Genomic DNA, 21,304 nt, shown 5'->3' on the forward strand with positions numbered 1-21,304 from the left:
CTAAATTAAGAGGGGAGAAAAATTAAGAATGGCTTTGTTGCTCACCTTTAACGTCGAAGGACCGAGTGAGCACGAGCATGGAAACGAAAGGAAGAGAGAGAGCATACATATTGCACAATTGGGCTATCTCATACATGCTTTCATGTTATTATTAGATGGATGGTGACATGGTGTCTTACCGTCTTAGTGCGTATCTAGGAAAAAGGAACGACTTGTTTGATCTCCTACAGGGTGATTGGTTGGGTGGCCGAGTGTGGCCTGAACGGTGTGAACATGGCTCATTGGAAACGTAACAATCATGCGTATCTGCGCATGCAGGCTGGAGAGCTGATTTGGGCAAACGCTGCAGTTGCGGGTGCAGTCTTAACATCGCATGCGCAGGCAAGCAAACATGAGCTATCCCTTGGTCAATGCATCTAGAGAGTCTGAATGGATATGTGCAGCCAACTAATCACACTGCTAATGACTGGGCAAGCCAAGAACCACTGGACGGAGAAGAATAAGAGAAAAAAGGCGGTACGATTGGTGAGACGATTATCAAATTTAATATCTTTACTAGTTGAGTGCCCGTGCGTTGCAACGGAAATATATATCACAATAATTAAACCATGATGTCGATGTTATATCATGAATCACATATGATCCATGAACCAATATATAAATAGGTGTGTACACTTGGTGTATAAGCCCCTACATAGTGAAGGAAATACAAGCTTCGAAACAAATACATGTATTGATCACTGCATTCAGTTCTAAGCATAGAAGATTCTCTTGTAGGAAAGAGATAGAGGGAAGAAACCAAAAAAGGTCATTCTCTAGTGGATGTTGCTTACCAAAAGGCAAAATCATCGAAGCGACCAGCAAACAGGGTCCAAAGTTGACTCCCACAGTTCTTAAATATAAGAAAGTGCATTTAGACACATCAACCCATCATAAGGCTCTACTGTCTTAGTTCAGGCCTAAAGCACAAGACCCTTGGTAGCCTTCACTACCAGGTCCGTGTATTGCTGGAACGGAGTCATGGAAAACTTAGTATGGCTCCAGAATTCAGGCATGAGGAAGCCATAGGTCTTCATCGGGCAGTCGAAGGTTGCCTGTGCACAACTAAACCAGATGACTTATGAATGGCTATGAATAGACATCTACAAGAACGTATGAATTAAATTGCAATACAACCAAAAGGTTAATACATGCTAACAGGTCAAGTTTTAGAGTAACCACAGAACGGAATTATATGCTTTAGAATTTTCAATACTGCACGACTCGAAGCTAAGTATATGTAAAGAAAGAATGATGTTATGTAGTAAATATTAGCACTTTCGAAATATAATTTAGAATTTTAGATACTGCATTTATTCACAAACTAAGTTCTGACGATGTTCCAATAAGAGCCATTAAGGATGCACAAGCTTAATCTCGTGATAGAGAAAGTAGGCAGCCAATAGTAAGTGTCTAACCAATAACCCCTATAGAGTAGAACATGGTATGGTTCACATTTATCGCCTTCATCTGAAACTAAAAGACTAAAGCTAACTGAAGAAACAAAATGCTACTGTTAGTGAACAGACATGTTACTTCTAACAATAACCAAGGAAAATTGTTCAGTATACTACTGGTGGCAGGAATTAGGAAATTCAGATGTTACATTTATCTACCTGGTTGGGAGTTCAGTGTACTAATATCAACTATAACAGATTTAGTATGTCAGTAAAATTGCAAACAAAAATCTTGTTAGCCTCATGTTTTCAGCCTCAAACCAGTGTAGTAGTGCTTATGAGCTGCCATGTGCAAACCATTACAATTGACCTGATGCTTCAATGAAAGACATTAACTCTATATCCCCTACATCAAGAATGCCACTGTCGTTATGCGGCGAAAAGATTTTGGCCCCTGCACTGGCATACTCACACATCTATGAGAATAATTGAGCAAAGAGATAACTACTCTAGGTGTTTGAACAATGTTATGCTTTATATTTGTCGGGGACCATAATTAGGGGTACCCTCAAGGCTCCTAATTCTCAGCTGGTAACCCCCATCAGCATAAAGCTGCAAAGGCCTGATGGGTGCGATTAAGTCAGGGATCAGTCCATTCGAGGGGCTTGATCGCGTCTCGCCCGAGCCTAGCCTCGGACAAGGGCAGCCGACCCCGGAAGTTCTCTGTCTCACCCGAGGCCCCCCTCCAGCGGCGAACATATTTCCGGCTCGCCCGAGGCCCTGTCTTCGCCAAGAAGCAACCCTGACCAAATCGCCGCACCGACCGACCAAATCGCAGGAGCATTTAATGCAAAGGTGGCCTGACACCTTTATCCTGACGCGCGCCCCTCAGCCAACAGAGCCGAAGTGACCGCCGTCACTTCGCCGCTCCACTGACCGGTCTGACAGAAAGACAGCGCCGCCTGCGCCGCTCCGACTGCGGTGCCGCTTGACAGAGTGAGGCTGACAGGCAGTTAGGCCCGGCCGCAGGCACCATAGGAAGCTCCGCTCCGCCCGACCCAAGGCTCGGACTCGGGCTAAGTCCCGGAAGACAGCGAACTCCGCTCCGCCCGACCTAGGGCTCGGACTCGGGCTAAGTCCCGGAAGACGGCGAACTCCGTTCCGCCCGACCCAGGGCTCGGACTCGGGCTAAGTCCCGGAAGACGGCGAACTCCGCTCCGCCCGACCCAGGGCTCGGACTCGGGCTAAGTCCCGGAAGACGACGAACTCCGCTCCGCCCGACCCAGGGCTTGGACTTGGGCTCAGCCCCAGAAGACGGCGAACTCCGCTCCGCCCGACCCAGGGCTCGGACTTGGGCTCAGCCCCAGAAGACGACGAACTCCGCTTCGCCCGACCCCAGGGCTCGGACTCCGCCCTGGCCTCAGCCGACGGCCTCCGCCTCGCCCGACCCAGGGGCTCGGACTCGACCTCGGCCACGGAAGACAGACTCAACCTCGGCTTCGGAGGAGCTTCCATATCGCCCAACCTAGGGCGCATACCAGCCACGTCAACAGGAGGCGCCATCATCACCCTACCCCAAGCTGACTCGGGCCACAGGGAACAAGACCGGCGTCCCATCTGGCTCGCTCCACCAGATAGGCGATGATGGCGCCCCGCATACTCTGTGACGACGGCGGCTCTCAGCCCCCTTACGGAAGCAAGAGGACGTCAGCAAGGACTCAACAGCTCCGACAGCTGTCCCTCCGCCAGGCTCCAGCGCTCCTCCGACGGCCACGACATCACACCAAGCTGGGTGCCAAAATCTCTCCGGCTGCCACAACGGCATGTACTTAGGGCGCTAGCTCTCCCCCGCTAGACACGTAGCACTCTGCTACCACCCCCATTGTACACCTGGAACCTCTCCTTACGCCTATAAAAGGAAGGACCAGGGCCCTCTTAGAGAGGGTCGGCCGCGCGGGGACGAGGACGAGACAGGCGCTCGCGTGAGGCCGCTCGCTCCCTCTCCCGCGTGGACGCTTGTAACCCCCTACTGCAAGCGCACCCGACCTGGGCGCAGGACGAACACGAAGGCCGCGAGATTTCCACCTCTCTCACGCCCATCTCCGGCCACCTCACTTCCCCCCTTCGCGCTCGGCCTCGCGCCGACCCATCTGGGCTGGGGCACGCGGCGACATTTCACTCGTCGGCTTAGGGACCCCCCAGTCTCGAAACGCCGACAGTTGGCGCGCCAGGTAGGGGCCTGCTGCGTGTTGACGAACAGCTTCCCGTCAAGCTCCAGATGGGCAGTCTCCAGCAACCTCTCCAACCCGGGACGGTGCTCCGTTTCGGGAGTCTTGAGTTCATGTCCCTCGACGGCAGCTACGACATGATACTCATTCCACCGCCGGGCGACAGCGGCAATGGCGGCCGACAGTCTGCCCGCCGGCGGCGGAATCGACGACGTCTTCCCCGCGTGGTGGAAGAACAACCTTCGAGCTCGCCCCGCCCTCTTCCCCGCCGACGGAGGGGAAGGCGGGGCAACCAAGGCCAAGCAGGAGGCAGCGCCTCGTCGGCTGTCGAGCGAGTCGATAGCGCCAGCACCCCAACGGGGGGCGCACCGGGCATCGACCTCGCGCTTGAGACGAAGACGAGCGTCGTCTCCCCGCAACGCGCCGATTCCGGGCAAACGGACGACGCCAGCGCTCTCGTGAAAGGCTTGCTGGACGTCACCCTCGTACCTGAGACGACGGTGCAGTCAGCCCCTGACGTGACTTCATCACCGCCCGTCGACCAAGAGGTACCGACCGATTCCCATCCCACGTCATTCGGATTCAGCCTCGACCCGCCTAGCGGCTTCGCTTTGGCGGGCGCTCTCGTAGAGGCGAGCCCAAACCCTCTGGGGTTTCGTATGCGGTCACCTTGGGACCGGCTGACGGACGTCTCGACCTACGGGCCCTCTGGGTCCGAGGAAGACGACGAGCCCAGCTTCTGTTGGGATTTCTCTGGACTTGGCAACCCCAGTGCCATGCGGGACTTTATGACCGCATGCGACTACTGCCTTTCCGACTGTTCCGACGGTAGCCGTAGCCTCGGCGACGAGGACTGCGGCCCAAGCCGCGAATGTTTCCACGTCGATTTAGGGGGTCCCTCCGAAGGCAACCATCTCGGCATGCTGGAGGACGGTGATCTCCCTAGGCCGGTGCCTCACGTTGACATCCCACGGGAGCTAGTTGTGGTCCCCGTTCAGGCGGGGGGCCATGACCCACAGCTCGAGCAAATCCGCGGGGTGCAGGCCAGGCTTGACGAGGGAGCAGGAGCGCTTGAGCCGATCCGCCGGAACGTCGGGCAGGCATGGGCGGGCCAACCTCCGGCCGGAGAAATACGTCATCTACCCCAGGGCTTCCAGCACCGCATCGCCAATGATGTCAGAGCCAGGCCGCCACCCGCATCTAGTGGGGTCGGCCAGAACCTGGCTGCAGCAGCAATGCTTCTTCGCGCGTTGCCGGAGCCATCAACCACCGAGGGGCGGCGAATCCAGGGAGAGCTCAAGAATCTCCTGGAAGGCGCCGCGGTCCGACGGGCCGAGAGCTCCGCCTCCCGAAGGCAGGGGTACCCCTCGGAACCTCATGCCGCGACTTCCCGATTCATGCGGGAAGCCTCGGTTTACACCGGGCGCACGCGCAACACAGCGCCTGCGGCCCCGGGTCGCCTCGGCAACGAGCACCATCACCGCGACTGTCGGGTCCACCTCGACGAGAGGGTGCGCCGAGGCTACCACCCCAGGCGTGGGGGACACTACGACAGCGGGGAGGATCGGAGTCCCTCGCCCGAACCACCCGGTCTGCAGGCCTTCAGCCGGGCCATACGACGGGCGTCGTTCTCGACCCGGTTCCGACCCCCGACTACTATCACAAAGTACTCGGGGGGAGACGAGACCGGAACTGTGGCTCGCGGACTACCATCTGGCCTGCCAACTGGGTGGAACGGACGATGACAACCTCATCATCCGCAACCTCCCCCTGTTCCTCTCCGACACCGCTCGCGCATGGTTGGAGCACCTGCCTCCGGGGCAGATCTCCAACTGGGACGATCTGGTCCAAGCTTTCGCCGGCAATTTTCAGGGCACGTACGTGCGCCCCGGGAATTCCTGGGACCTCCGAAGCTGCCGACAGCAGCCGGGAGAGTCTCTCCGGGACTACATCCGACGATTCTCGAAGCAGCGCACCGAGCTGCCCAACATCACCGACTCGGATGTCATCGGCGCGTTCCTCGCTGGCACCACCTGCCGCGACCTGGTGAGCAAGCTGGGTCGCAAGACCCCCACCAGGGCGAGCGAGCTGATGGACATCGCCACCAAGTTCGCCTCCGGCCAGGAGGCGGTCGAGGCTATCTTCCGAAAGGACAAGCAGCCCCAGGGCCGCCCATCGGAAGATGCCCCCGAGGAGTCAACTCAGCGCGGCGCCAAGAAGAAGGGCAAGAATAAGTCGCAAGCGAAACGCGACGCCGCCGACGCGGACCTTGTCGCCGCCGACGCGGACCTTGTCGCCGCCGCCGAGTACAAGAACCCTCGGAAACCCCCCGGAGGTGCCAACCTCTTCGACAAGATGCTCAAGGAGCCGTGCCCCTATCACCAGGGGCCCGTCAAGCACACCCTTGAGGAGTGCGTCATGCTTCGGCGCCACTTCCACAGGGCCGGGCCACCCGCGGAGGGTGGCAGGGCCCACGACGACGACAAGAAGGAAGATCACCAAGCAGGAGAGTTCCCCGAGGTCCGCGACTGCTTCATGATCTACGGTGGGCAAGCGGCGAACGCCTCGGCTCGGCACCGCAAGCAAGAGCGCCAGGAGGTCTGTTCGGTGAAGGTGGCGGCGCCAGTCTACCTAGACTGGTCCGACAAGCCCATCACCTTCGACCAAGCCGACCACCCCGACCATGTGCCGAGCCCGGGGAAATACCCGCTCGTCGTCGACCCCGTCATCAGCGACGTCAGGCTCACCAAGGTCCTCATGGACGGAGGCAGCAGCCTCAACATCATCTACGCAGAGACCCTCGGGCTCCTGCGTGTCGATCTGTCCTCTGTCCGGGCAGGCGCTGCGCCCTTCCATGGGATCATTCCCGGGAAGCGCGTCCAGCCCCTCGGACAACTCGACCTTCCCGTCTGCTTCGGAAGACCCTCCAACTTCCGAAGGGAGACCCTGACGTTCGAGGTGGTCGGGTTCCGAGGAACCTACCACGCGGTACTGGGAAGACCATGCTACGCGAAGTTCATGGCCGTCCCCAACTACACCTACCTGAAGCTCAAGATGCCGGGCCCCAATGGGGTCATCACCGTCGGCCCCACGTACAAACACGCGTTCGAATGCGACGTGGAGTGCGTGGAGTACGCCGAGGCCCTCGCCGAGTCCGAGGCCCTCATCGCCGACCTGGAGATCCTCTCTAAGGAGGTGCCAGACGTGAAGCGTCATGCCGGCAACTTTGAGCCAGCGGAGACGGTTAAGTCCGTCCCCCCTCGACCTCAGCGGCGACGCCTCCAAGCAGATCCGGATCGGCTCCGAGCTCGGTCCCAAATAGGAAGCAGTGCTCGTCGACTTTCTCCGCGCGAACGCCGACGTCTTCGCGTGGAGTCCCTCGGACATGCCCGGCATACCGAGGGATGTCGCCGAGCACTCGCTGGACATCCGAGCCGGAGCCCGACCCGTCAAGCAGCCTCTGCGCCGATTCGACGAGGAGAAGCGCAGAGCCATAGGCGAGGAGATCCACAAGCTAATGGCGGCAGGGTTCATCAAAGAGGTATTCGATCCCGAATGGCTTGCCAACCCTTTGCTTGTGAGAAAGAAAGGAGGGAAATGGCGGATGTGTGTAGACTACACTGGTCTAAACAAGGCATGTCTGATTGTTCCCTACCCTCTGCCTCGCATCGATCAAATCGTGGATTCCACTGCTGGGTGCGAAACCCTGTCTTTCCTCGATGCCTACTCAGGGTATCACCAAATCAGGATGAAAGAGTCCGACCAGCTCGCGACTTCTTTCATCACACCCTTCGGCATGTACTGCTATGTCACCATGCCGTTCGGCTTGAGGAATGCGGGCGCGACGTACCAGCGGTGCATGAACCATGTGTTCGGCGAACACATTGGCCGCACGGTCGAGGCTTACGTCGATGACATCGTAGTCAAGACGAGGAAAGCCTCCGACCTCCTTTCCGACCTTGAAGTGACATTCCGATGTCTCAAGGCGAAAGGCGTCAAGCTCAATCCCGAGAAGTGTGTCTTCGGGGTGCCCCGAGGCATGCTCTTGGGGTTCATCGTCTCCGAGCGGGGTATCGAAGCCAACCCAGAGAAGATCGCAGCCATCACCAGCATGGGGCCCATCAAGGACTTGAAAGGCGTACAGAGGGTCATGGGATGTCTCGCGGCTCTGAGCCGCTTCATCTCACGCCTCGGCGAAAGAGGTCTACCTCTATACCGCCTCTTAAGGAAGGCCGAGTGCTTCACTTGGACCCCTGAGGCCGAGGAAGCCCTCGGGAACCTGAAGGCGCTCCTCACGAAGGCGCCTATCTTGGTGCCCCCAGCTGCCGGAGAAGCCCTCTTGGTCTACGTCGCCGCGACCACTCAGGTGGTTAGCGCCGCGATTGTGGTTGAGAGGCAAGAAGAGGGGCATGCATTGCCCGTTCAGAGGCCAGTCTACTTCGTCAGCGAGGTACTGTCCGAAACCAAGATCCGCTACCCACAAGTTCAGAAGCTGTTGTATACGGTGATCCTGACACGGCGGAAGTTGCGACACTACTTCGAGTCTCATCCGGTAACTGTGGTGTCATCCTTCCCCCTGGGGGAGATAGTGCCGAGAGGCCTCGGGTAGGATCGCAAAGTGGGCGGTGGAAATCATGGGCGAAGCAATCTCGTTCGCCCCTCGGAAGGCCATCAAGTCCCAGGTCCTGGCAGACTTCGTGGCCGAATGGGTCGACACCCAGCTACCAACGGCTCCGATCCAACTGGAGCTCTGGACCATGTTCTTCGACGGGTCGTTGATGAAGACAGGAGCCGGCGCAGGCCTACTCTTCATCTCGCCCCTCGGGAAGCACCTACGCTACGTGCTACGTCTCCATTTTCCGGCATCCAACAATGTGGCTGAGTACGAGGCTCTGGTCAACGGATTGCGGATCGCCATCGAGCTAGGGGTCCGACGCCTCGACGTTCGCGGTGACTCGCAGCTCGTTATCGACCAAGTCATGAAGAACTCCCACTGTCGCGACCCGAAGATGGAGGCCTACTGCGATGAGGTTCGGCGCCTGGAAGACAAGTTCTACGGGCTCGAGCTCAACCACATCGCCCGGCGCCACAACGAGACTGCGAATGAGCTGGCTAAAATAGCCTCGGGGCGAACAACGGTTCCCCGGATGTCTTCTCCCGAGACCTGCATCAACCCTCCGTCAAGATCGACGACACGCCCGAGCCTGAGGCACCCTCGGCCCAGCCCGAGGTACCCTCGGCACAGCCCGAGGCACCCTCGGCTCGGCCCGAGGTACCCTCGGCCCCCGAGGGCGAGACGCTGCGCGTCGGGAGGGAGCAAAGCGGGGTCACGCCTGATCAAAACTGGCAGACCCCGTACCTGCAATATCTCCACCGAGGAGAGCTACCCTCTGACCGAGCCGAAGCTCGGCGGGTGGCGCGGCGCGCCAAGTCGTTCGTCTTGCTGGGAGATGAGAAGGATCTCTACCACCGCAGCCCCTCTGGCATCCTTCAGCGATGCATCTCCATCGCCGAAGGTCAGGAACTCCTGCGAGAGATACACTCGGGGGCTTGCGGCCATCACGCAGCACCTCGAGCCCTCGTCGGGAATGCTTTCCGACAAGGCTTCTACTGGCCCACGGCGGTGGCCGATGCTACCAGAATTGTCCGCACCTGCGAAGGGTGTCAGTTCTACGCAAGGCAGACCCACCTGCCCGCTCAGGCTCTGCAGACGATACCCATCACCTGGCCTTTTGCTGTGTGGGGTCTGGACCTCGTCGGCCCCTTGCAGAAGGCACCCGGGGGCTACACGCACCTGTTGGTCGCCATCGACAAATTCTCCAAGTGGATCGAGGTCCGACCCCTAAATAGCATCAGGTCCGAGCAGGCGGTGGCGTTCTTCACCAACATCATCCATCGTTTCGGGGTCCCAAACTCCATCATCACCGACAACGGCACCCAGTTCACCGGCAGAAAGTTCCTAGACTTCTGCGAGGATCACCACATCCAGGTGGACTGGGCCGCCGTAGCTCACCCCATGTCAAATGGGCAAGTAGAGCGTGCCAACGGCATGATTCTGCAAGGGCTCAAGCCTCGGATCTACAACGACCTCAACAAGTTCGGCAAGCGATGGATGACAGAACTCCCCTCGGTGGTCTGGAGTCTAAGGACAACACCGACCCGAGCCACAGGCTTCACGCCGTTCTTTCTAGTCTATGGGGCCGAGGCCATCTTGCCCACAGACTTAGAATACGGTTCCCCGAGGACGAGGGCCTACACCGACCAAAGCAACCAAGCTAGTCGAGAGGACTCGTTGGACCAGCTGGAGGAGGCTCGGGACAAGGCCTTACTACACTCGGCGCGATACCAGCAGTCCCTGCAATGCTACCACGCCCGAGGGGTCCGGTCCCGAGACCTCAAGGTGGGCGACCTGGTGCTTCGGCTGCGACAAGACGCCCGAGGGCGGCACAAGCTCACGCCCCCCTGGGAGGGGCCGTTCGTCATCGCCAAAGTTCTGAAGCCCGGAACGTACAAGCTGGCCAACAGCCAAGGCGAGGTCTACGGCAACGCCTGGAACATCCAACAGCTACGTCGCTTCTACCCTTAAGATGTTTTCAAGTTGTTCATATACCTCGCTCCCACGCAAAGTTTAGTCATCAAGGAAGGGTCGGCCTCGCCTCGGCAAAGCCCGACCCTCCCTCGGGGGCTAAAAGGGGGGAACCCCCTCTGCGTCGAATTTTTTCCTCGAAAAAAGATCCTTTCTGCCAGAATGTCTTTCGCGCTTTTTGACTACTTTGAAAGTGGATCCTGAAAACGACGGAGTACACGTAAGCAGCCAAGGCTGACTGAGCCAAGGGTCTCCTACGCCTCCGGGATATGGATACCTCACTCATCACCTTCTGCAATAAGTAACTCACGTTCAGATAAGTGATTCCGCGGACCGAACAAGTCTTCACGTTCGGAAGCTCTTCTGCCGATGCGATTATTCGAGCCTTCTCGACTGCGTCGGTGACAGAACCCCATGGATGGGTAAGAGTGCGCGTAAGCGGCAAGGCCGACCGAGCCGAGGGACTCCTACGCCTCCGGGATACGGATACCTCACTCATCACCTTCTGCGAGAAGCAACTCTCGCTCGCACAAACATTTCTGTTACCGACAAAAAAGTCCAGATACTCGAAACAAGAGGAAAAGAGACGCAACTTTACAACACGGCGAGGGTGTGTGTTGGCCTCGGCGGCCGCAGAAAACACACTCTACAAGACAATCTGACCCTGCAGGCTCGGATCTTGACGCTTGAAGGGAGCAGCAGCACCCTCCGCGTTGACAACACCTTCGGCGAGGTCCGACCTAGCCTTGGACGGCGACGTGGTCCGAAGATCTCCACTCTGAAGGACGACGTCATCGCCACGCCCGGGCCATCGCCGCCAGGGTCTTCTCCGAGAATCCGGCTCGGGCAGGCAGCTCGGCTGGTCACCCCGAGGCCTCGGCCGGCTGTCCCCCGTGGACATCAACCCGGCCCGAGGCCTCGGCAGTTTAATTCCGGCATCGGTCCTGCTAACGGACGACCCGGCCAGGCTCCGGCCAACCATGTCTTCTTTTTGAGCCAACTCTGCCTCTGTTCACGCTGACGCCGCTACCCCTGGCCTCGGCTCATCGAAGAGCGGCCGAGGGGTTCCTTTAACTAAGCAAGGGAAGCCCCGGACAACAAGGCTGACCGAGCCGAGGGACTCCTACGCCTCCGGGATACGGATACCTCACTCGTCGCCTTTACACGGGGCGACTCACGCTTGGTGAAGCGGTTCAGACAACCAACAGGCGAGTCTTAATGCTCGAAAATGAGGAAAAAACACGGCTCTGTGCCAAAATTACATACATGTTCAGGCCTCGACAGCCACAATGAACAAAAACACTGGCATTCAAAGTGCCATTACAAACAGAACTCCGGTTCCACCTCCGCAGGTACGAACAACCCCACTCGATGGGGGGGGCCTGCGGAGCAACAGAAGACCGACGGGCGGCTCGCCGTCGCCCGCTCCGACAGCAACAACAGCGACCCCCGCTCCGGGTGGCCGAACTGCAGCAGCGAGGGCCTCAGGGCGGATGCTGCTGCAATCTTGCCCTCACCCACGCCGACGCTCGAGGGGCGAGGACAAGTACAAAGAGCCGGAGGCCCGAAGCGTGGATGGTGGCGGTGATCCCGTCGGCAACGGGGACTTCTCGAGCCGCCTCCACCTCGGCACCAACGACAGGGACTGTCAGCTCTCCGGCAGATCCCCACTCAGATCCTCCCGGACGAGTGGGGCACCGACCTCTGCGCGGAGGCACCGTACCGGTGCAAAGGCAGGACCGCCCCATAACACGAACGCCGCCCTGGCAGCGCGCGATATCTTGGGCGGTCCTCCTGTGCACACGGCGCGGCAGCCGCCTTCCGGCAGGAGGGGGCACCGGGAGCCAAGCCGACGAGCCCGGCGCGCTGAGGCTGACGACGCCCGCCGTCGACCAGCCCCGCGATGTCGAAGTCCGACCCGCCCGCAGGGCCAGTGAGCGCTCTCTCCCTCGAACGCCGAAGGAGAGGCCGACCCACGAACCCGCGCGGGAGGTAGAGCTCCGGCTCAGCCCGGCCTCCACCCCAGCGAGGATGATGAACATCCTTGAAGCTGAGGGTGGGACCAAGATCGCAGCCCGGCTTGCTTCTCCCCACCCAGGGGCTGGTGGTCACCGTCTCGGGTGACCGCCGGCGGAGGGGTACAGCCGGGATGGCTGATGAAAATCCTTGAAGCCGAACAATGGCTGAAAGGTACCAACTCCCACGGAGTTGCGTTCCTCCAACAACGAGGCGGAAAGACGGCGGGTATCCCCCATTCGGGGGCTTGGAAGGTGGAAAGACACGATGCATAAGGGAGCGCGAAGACATGGTCGCCTTCCAAGGGGGTCACCCTCCTTTTAAAGGCGACTCTCCCTACTTGCGTCCCCAGCCGTCGTGGGATGAGTCTTCTCCAACACACTCCAAGGTCCTCCCCTACGGCGCGGGGGCTGGGTCCCACACGTCATGCAAGCCGGCCCAGAACAGAAGAAGCCAAACCGCCGCGCGCGGTGCGTGCAACCGCCCAGCGGTTACAATCGACTCTCCACTTTTGCCCAGACCAGCGGGCGAAAGGGCGGGCAGCCATGCAGGCGGCATGCAACCGCGCCAAGTGGGCGCACTTCTCCGACTCCCAACACGCCCGGCATGGAGGCCCAGGCCCACGCGTCATGCAACCGGCGCACCGAACGCTTCGTGCATGCAACTGCACCGCCACTTGCACCACCACCGCGCCTCCTCAACTGCGGAACCAATACCGCGACTCGAGGCGACCCAGAGCACGACCTAGCAGCGCCAGCCTGGCGCGACGGTCAATGCGGCCAAAAATGGGCCGGCAGTAATGGCGGTGGCAGGCGGGCAGGAGCAGCGGTCACGTCGTCGGCCAAGCCTACGTCCCATCCAGGGGCGACGAGAGAACCCTCTCTCACGGCGTGAAGACAACGCGCCCGTGTTCCGTTCCTCGAACGGCTCGCGCACGCGCAACGGTTGCCCCGCGAACCACTCGCCCCGTCGCATTAACTTCGCGGCGGGACAGGCGTCGCCTCTGGCAGGAGAAGCGGGCGACGCTTCGCCTTCGCCATAATGACCGCGTCAGAAAAGGTACGCCGCGTCGTTCGATTTCGTATCCTTTTCCTTTTTTCTTCTTTCTCTCTCTTGCAACAGGGACCGGGAAAGGGGGATACCCCGAAAAGGATCCTTCCCCGTGAAGGAACCAGGCTCCGAGCCTCCCTACTGATCAGAGGTTCGAAGGCTGGCCCCTCGGAAGGGTTCAACAGCCGCCCCAGAGCGCGTGGGCTCCACACCCACTACTGGTCAGAGGTTCGAAGGCTGCCCCTCGGAAGGGTTCAACGGCCGCCTCAGGCTACTCGGGCTCCGCGCCCACTACTGATCAGGGGTTCGAAGGCTGGCCCCCGAAGGGTTCACAGCCGCCTCAGACACAGAGCGAGGGATGACCATGGGTACGTTCGATACATAACCAAGGCTCGGGCTGCGCTCCCGAGGTACCCTAGGACATTTCCGAGACCAGCGGGAACGATCTTGTAACGGAATCCCATCAGAGGGAGGCATCGAGTCGTCGGACCCCGTCGCCAGGGGACTGGGTCCGGCAGATCACCCGCAGGTACTTTTGGGCGCGCCTCTGGGCCCCTAGCCGACCCTTAACGAACGGGGCACGGACGTCCACTCGGATCACCCGCCTGCAGCTCACCGGAGACACCATGTTCGGCGCCCACCGAGGGCAACATGGCGCTCTCCCCCCTCCTCCTTGCGGAAAGGCGACGCAGGGGCGTATGTAAAAAAGTCGAGTCTGTCCCTGATCGCCCTCTCGCCCCGTGCAGAGGCTCGGGGGCTGCTCTCGCAAACCCAGCTCCGCCCAAACCGTTGACAGCATCAACATACCAGCCCGAGAACTTGGGACCCGACCGTACACCCGGGCTACGGCCAGCTCGCATGAGGGAACGACCAGACCAGCCGAAGCATTGCGCAAGGCATTAAGACCTCGGAGGAGTCAAATCACTCCTCCGAGGCCTCGGGGGCTACACCCGGCAGGTGCGCTCGCGCGCACCCACTGGAACAAAACGCAACCGAGAAAGGCTGGTCCCCTTGCAAAAAAGTGTGACGAAAGCCTCTAAGCGAGTGCTAACACTCCCTTCGAGGCTCGGGGGCTACTGTTGGGGACCATAATTAGGGGTACCCTCAAGGCTCCTAATTCTCAGCTGTTAACCCCCATCAACATAAAGCTGCAAAGGCTTGATGGGTGCGATTAAGTCAGGGATCAGTCCATTCGAGGGGCTTGATCGCGTCTCGCCCGAGCCTAGCCTCGGACAAGGGCAGCCGACCCCGGAAGATCTCCATCTCGCCCGAGGCCCCCCTCCAGCGGCGAACATATTTCCGGCTCGCCCGAGGCCCTGTCTTCGCCAAGAAGCAACCCTGACCAAATCGCCGCACCGACCGACCAAATCGCAGGAGCATTTAATGCAAAGGTGGCCTGACACCTTTATCCTGACGCGCGCCCCTCAGCCAACAGAGCCGAAGTGACTGTCGTCACTTCGCCGCTCCACTGACCGGTCTGACAGAAAGACAGCGCCGCCTATGCCGCTCCGACTGCGGTGCCGCTTGATAGAGTGAGGCTGACAGGCAGTCAGGCCCAGCCGCAGGCACCATAGGAAGCTCCGCTCCGCCCGACCCAGGGCTCGAACTCGGGCTAAGTTCCGGAAGACGGCGAACTCCGCTCCGCCCGACCCAGGGCTCGGACTCGGGCTAAGTCCCGGAAGACGGCGAACTCCGTTCTGCCCGACCCAGGGCTCGGACTCGGGCTAAGTCCCGGAAGACGGCGAACTCCGCTCCGCCCGACCCAGGGCTCGGACTCGGGCTAAGTCCCGGAAGACGACGAACTCCGCTCCGCCCGACTCAGGGCTCGGACTTGGGCTCAGCCCCAGAAGACGGCGAACTCCGCTCCGCCCGACCCAGGGCTCAGACTTGGGCTCAGCCCCAGAAGACGACGAACTCCGCTTCGCCCGACCCCAGGGCTCGGACTCCGCCCTGGCCTCAGCTGACGGCCTCCGCCTCGCCCGACCCAGGGGCTCAGACTCGACCTCGGCCACGGAAGACAGACTCAACCTCGGCTTCGGAGGAGCTTCCACATCGCCCAACCTAGGGCGCAGACCAGCCACGTCAACAGGAGGCGCCATCATCACCCTACCCCAAGCTGACTCGGGCCACAGGGAACAAGACCGGCGTCCCATCTGGCTCCCTCCACCAGATAGGCGATGATGGCGCCCCACATACTCTGTGACGACGGCGGCTCTCAACCCCCTTACGGAAGCAAGAGGACGTCAGCAAGGACTCAACAGCTCCGACAGCTGTCCCTCCGCCAGGCTCCAGTGCTCCTCCGACAGCCACGACATCACACCAAGCTGGGTGCCAAAATCTCTCCGGCTGCCACAACGGCATGTACTTAGGGCGCTAGCTCTCCCCCGCTAGACATGTAGCACTCTGCTACCCCCCCATTGTACACTTGGATCCTCTCCTTACGCCTATAAAAGGAAGGACCAGGGCCCTCTTAGAGAGGGTCGGCCGCGCGGGGACGAGGACGAGACATGCTCTCGCGTGAGGCCGCTCGCTCCCTCTCCCGTGTGTACGCTTGTAACCCCCTACTGCAAGCGCACCCGACCTGGGCGCGGGACAAACACGAAGGCCGCGGGATTTCCACCTCTCTCACGCCCATCTCCGGCCACCTCACTCCCCCCTTCGCGCTCGGCCTCGCGCCGACCCATCTGGGCTGGGGCACGCGGCGACATTTCACTCGTCGGCTTAGGGACCCCCGGTCTCGAAACGCCGACAATATTGATGCAACAATGGAAATATTTATTCATCAACCTATTGTGTGTTGTTGCAGCTCACTTGAATAGATTGCACATACAAGCAAAAATGCATATATAAAAGATGGATCCTACCAAAGACCTTGGCAAAAACAAGGTGCACATGTTACTAAATAAACATTTCAGCAAGCAGCATAAATCATTTATCAATACATGTAACATATGAGTTGATGAATAAATAATAATGTTAGATTTTCAGTTCCATAAAAATATCTTAAGTGTCACTATATCATCTCATAATGCAAATAGACATATATTCTTCACTGAGTTCATGTGTCAAGTGTTAAATCTATAGGCCAATCTAGCAGATATAATTATGTTACATTTATAACCACAACTACCATGTATTATTATGGCTTTTTTTACCTAACAAGCCCTACCAGTCGGCTAATTTGCCAAGTTGTTGCCATCGCGCCTACTCTTTGCAAGGAAATCACAGATCTACCAAATTTGAGCAGAGAAGGAAGAACTGGAGCTACCTTTCCACGAAGCGAGGCTTCTTCTGCGGCTGTGAATGAACCTACAACACAAGGCGACGATGGTGGCCAACGCTAGCTCCGCGCTCCGCTACGGACTTCACAGCAGTGACACCACCCACACCCCCTTCGTCCTGGAGCACTGCCCTTGCACTCAGCCTTGCCTACATCGGAGAAGTCCTTGTCGCCGCGCGCCTCGTTAGCTTCGCAAAGAACGTGGGAGAAAACCAAGTGCCTGGTACAGGGAACCGACAAGGTGACAACCATGGGTGGGCGGTGCATATAGTCTAAATCCGACCCTAGCAAACAGCAAAATACAACACTCCATGCCAAACCCAAACCCAAACCCAAACCAAACAACCACAAACCTCCCCAACCATTGGCCCCTCTCCGCTGCAGCCGCCACTCCACAACATCCCCAATCTCACACCCGATCACGGAAATGGGTGGCAAATCACCGTGCGCGAGCGCGCAGCAGAGCAGAGCTCCCAGGGAGGAGACGGGGGAGAGAAAACTTGAACCCGGTGATTGATGGATTGATCCCTACTGCCTAGTCACTACTCGCTAATCGGCTTTGTCGGCTTTGTGCTCGTGCTCTGCTCCCTTCTATCCCGCCCACCTGGGACTTGGACCCGGCCGCCTCATCCGGCCATCCCCATCTGTTTACTGGCTCCAGTCCTCGCTCCGAATCTTTTCCCTCCTCAGCACCGCCACCAACCTCGACCCCGTCTGTGTGCTCATGTTGAGCGTGCAGCGTGTCGGAGATGTGATCAGAGCCCGACTCTCGGTCTGAGTTTGTTTGCTTCTGGACCATGGCGTGGAGGAGGCAAGCTTGCGGTGAGATGGGTCGGCACGGAGGAGGAAGAGAAGCAGGGCGTTGATGGCGGCGGGTCACGGAGCGGGGATTGTGCAGCGGCTGATGGGATCTACGAGATGCGTTGGTGGCTTTTCACTACCGAGAGGCCACGGACTAGCCGTCGGAAGTTAACTGAACTTCCGAGAGGCCGTCGGAAGTTAAGTTAACTTCCGAGAGGCTCTTGGCCGGCCGTCGGAAGTTAACTTAACTTCCGAGAGGCACTAGTCGCCACTCGGAAATTATTTATTTCCTACGGTTTTGAAAAAAAACCGTAGGAAGTTATTTGCCTCTCGGAAGTTTCTTATTTTGGTGTAGTGTTTGCAGCAACGGATCACGGTGGCGACGAAAGTGCGAGGGGGAGCTGAGCAGAGCGTGGGGAGGAGGGCATTGATGGCGGGGAGTGGATGATGAGCACGCGATCTGGGAGGGGGAGGACGACGTTGATGACGGCGGATGACGGAGCGGAGCTTCAAAGCGGTTGACGGCCAGACGCGCGTAGATGGCGGGCGGGGATGGCGGCTGGTGGGGTTCACGCGTGGGCGAGCGCGAGATCTAGAGGCAGAACCGTGCACCACAATGTGTGGACAGCTACACTACTGTTTTAAATAGTAGTAGAGATATTTAATTTATTAAAATTAAATTAATTGTTAGGACCTATTAAATGCTATGTTGTATTATATTTTTTAATTTCATATAAAATTTTGACTCTTCGTTGAATCAGCTTAAATAGACATACTAATGTGAACATGTTGAAAATTGAGTCCCACATGCGTTGTGGGTTGGCTTGTTTTGCGACTTAGCCTGGTTAATAGAGGAGTAAACAACTGGATGATGAGGATGTTAGGACGTGTGATATATTAGCTAATGAGCCTATATTAGTATATTACGATGTCCGAAACTTTTACTATTATCTCCCTTTCTACAAGGAGCCTCTTATGCAAACATATGAGAATAACCTCACCTCTTGTTTATTAATATTTAGGAGTGAATTTATATGACGTATTGCAAGATCGAGAACTGAAAATAAACAAATATGAGACTCGAGGATTTAAACAGATTTTGGGCTCCCAGTGCGAAATAATACCTATATGTTTGTTTGTTGGGAGCCTTCTTTGCTCGATGTTCCTCAAAACACTAACTTAACAGTTACTCTCAAGTTTAAAACAAGTTTGTTTTAAGTGTACGATTGATGTAGGACACCTGGCTGGAGTTATCACACAAACATCACAGGAACGAAGTTACCAGCTTTGGACTATTGACGTGCATGCATGACAGATGAGCAACTCGAAGCTATGTGAAGTCCCCGAGACTTATTCAGCAAAACTACTGTAGGAAAAGATAGTTTACTCATTAGTTCAAACATATATCCTTAATAGTGCCATATATTTGGGACACATTTTTTTTGGGCAAGAGAGAATCTCATCGTCCTGCCTACGAAATTGTATTTCCTTTGCCTTCGTATTGTAACTCTAAGAAGCCGAACGTATTCTTGTAATATTTTGTTAAATAATAAAAGAAGGGAGGACATAATGTCGATAATGTTGAATTGTATGCTTTATCTTTATATTGTGCATCTTCTACCTTTATTATTCTTTACGTGTTCTCTATTGATTCTTTACGTCTTCATCCCTTAATCAATTTCCTCTTCGAGAGAAACATATTAAAGGGTGAAGATGAAGCTGGATTTAATTATGTTTGTTGAAATATTAGACATTTTTCAGATTAAATTCCGAATATAAATCATGACCAAATCAGAAGAACTGAAGTATAAAGTAAAATCAGATAATGCGTACTGATCAGACATACTGATAGATGACGCGGACCGAAATCAGCAGGGTCGACGACGTCGAAGCAGCGGGGCCGATGGCGTCGAAGCTGCAGGGTTCGACGACAAGATCGCGAGCAGTCGCGTGAGGACGCTTTCCAAAAACCTTATTCGCCCTCTCCCGGTGCAGGATCTCGAAGGCGAAGGGTTCCGGAGACCTGCTCTCCCGATCTCATATGCACGTCGGCGGTCGGGATGAAGATGGCGGCACAATTGTGAGCAGAAGCGAAAATTGGGATGAGTTTGATGCTGGCTGCCAGACGCCTTATATAGGGCTGAGTCCGCGAACCGATAGCTATCCGTGATCCGATCTGCATGCGAAAATCTCGCGTTCAATTTAGATCATTGTAGCGATCGGTTAGGATTCTTAACTTAACAACCAAGCAACCAAAAAATAAAACGGTAAAAGGAAGCCGCTCCCCCGCAAGGCGAGGGGTCGGATTTCAATTGTGAGCAGAGGCGAAAATTGGGATGAGTTTGATGCTGGTTGCCAGGCGCCTTATATAGGGCTGAGTCCGCGAACCGATAGCTATCCGTGATCCGATCTGCACGCGAAAATCTCGCGTTAAGTTTAGATCCTTGTAGCGATCGGTTAGGATTCTTAACTTAACAACCAAGCAACCAAAAAATAAAACGGCAAAAGAAAGCCGCGCCCCCGCAAGGCGAGGGGGTCGGATTTCAGCGGACCATTCACACGCATGTCGTACGCCCTTCGCCCCGGCCCGGCCTGGCAAGCGCGTGCGCACGTGTGGTTCTCCACACTCTCTCCTCTCGTCCATGACTTGGTGAGTGAGTGTGGCCTCTATATTTAAACTAGTTCTACCCCACTAAGACTAGCAATATGACACTAATATTCCACCATTCACTAGACATACCCTACATGGGATTTTGAGATTTTTCTAGAATTTAATTGAATTTCTTAATTTCACTTAGCCCATAAATCCAACAATGTTTGTGTTAGCAACGAGCTCCTACTTCTATCGAATGCCAATGTTTGATTTCTCGAAATAACAGTTTTCGAAAGGCATTTTGTTTACGGTCGATGAAGATGTTCTTCTCCAATGCGTTATTGACATACCTACTGAAGCATCTATTCATGCGAAAAATTGCAATTGGCTGCATCAGCGGATAGCAGGTGTGTTTTCTTTTCGCCTCTATATTTTGTTAGCATATCGAGTCCGATCTCCGATCAGGGTTAACCATTTTTTTAGGCTTTTCCTAGCATGGTCCCGTCTTAAAGCTTAATAAAGTTCAGGTATGTGCCATCATGGCTTGTTGTTGCTTGCTTAATGGGCAAGGTTACCCGCCTTTCTCTTTGTCCCAATCATGCACCCCATATCTTATTTGGAGCATAAAAAACTTTAGAAGGTTGTAAGCGCCACCGATCTCATCTGCAGGCCAGTGTCTTGGCTGATCGTGCACTAAGTTCAGCGATCTCTTTCCCCTTTGCATGGATAATACTCGTAGGAGTACAGAACACCAAATGGATTTCTTATTAGACGTACGACAGCATCTTCCTCGATCAGCTAAACCCATCGCATGCTGAAGCCACGATGGAGTCTTTTCAGTTCTTGTCGTTGAGTTGATGACAAGATAAAAACCTGTTGCTTGAACTAAAATAGAGCAAATTTTACCTATTAAACCACAAGTATGCGAGGTATTTGAAACCTTTGACATGATATTTTTCAGGCAACTGCTTGTACAAGAGTTCAAACTCTGATTCGGTCAATGAATTTCTAAGAATGTTAAACAGATTCTCATGCAGGTGGTCATTGTTCATTGCAAAGAAACTTTTAGCTTTCTTCACAATATGGAAGAAGCGGTTACAATGAATAATTTTTGGTAGTATTTTTCTTATGACAACCCTCATTGCTAGATCTTGATTAATGATTATAGTTTTAGGATGCTTTCCTTCTATATAAATCAGCATCGTCTCAAATAGCCACTTCAAAGTTTCTGTTATTTTCTATAGAATGAAAGCACATCCAAATAGATAGTTGTCCCCATTTCTAGTAATGCCAACAATTGGTGCAAATTTCGTG

The 21,304-nt window shown here is 56.2% G+C and overlaps 1 long non-coding RNA gene across 1 annotated transcript; it reads right to left on the reverse strand.

The window, feature by feature from the left end:
- Positions 1–619: 619 nt before the first annotated feature.
- Positions 620–19,710, reverse strand: LOC103638376 (uncharacterized). The gene is made up of 3 exons (XR_558730.2): positions 19,244–19,710; positions 16,585–16,816; positions 620–1,094 (listed from the first exon to the last, which is right to left on the reverse strand). It is a non-coding gene; the product is annotated as an uncharacterized lncRNA (long non-coding RNA).
- Between the last annotated feature and the right edge of the window lie 1,594 nt (positions 19,711–21,304).

Source organism: Zea mays, chromosome 9 (assembly GCF_902167145.1).
Source record: "Zea mays cultivar B73 chromosome 9, Zm-B73-REFERENCE-NAM-5.0, whole genome shotgun sequence".
In the NCBI taxonomy this organism is placed as follows: domain Eukaryota; kingdom Viridiplantae; phylum Streptophyta; class Magnoliopsida; order Poales; family Poaceae; genus Zea; species Zea mays.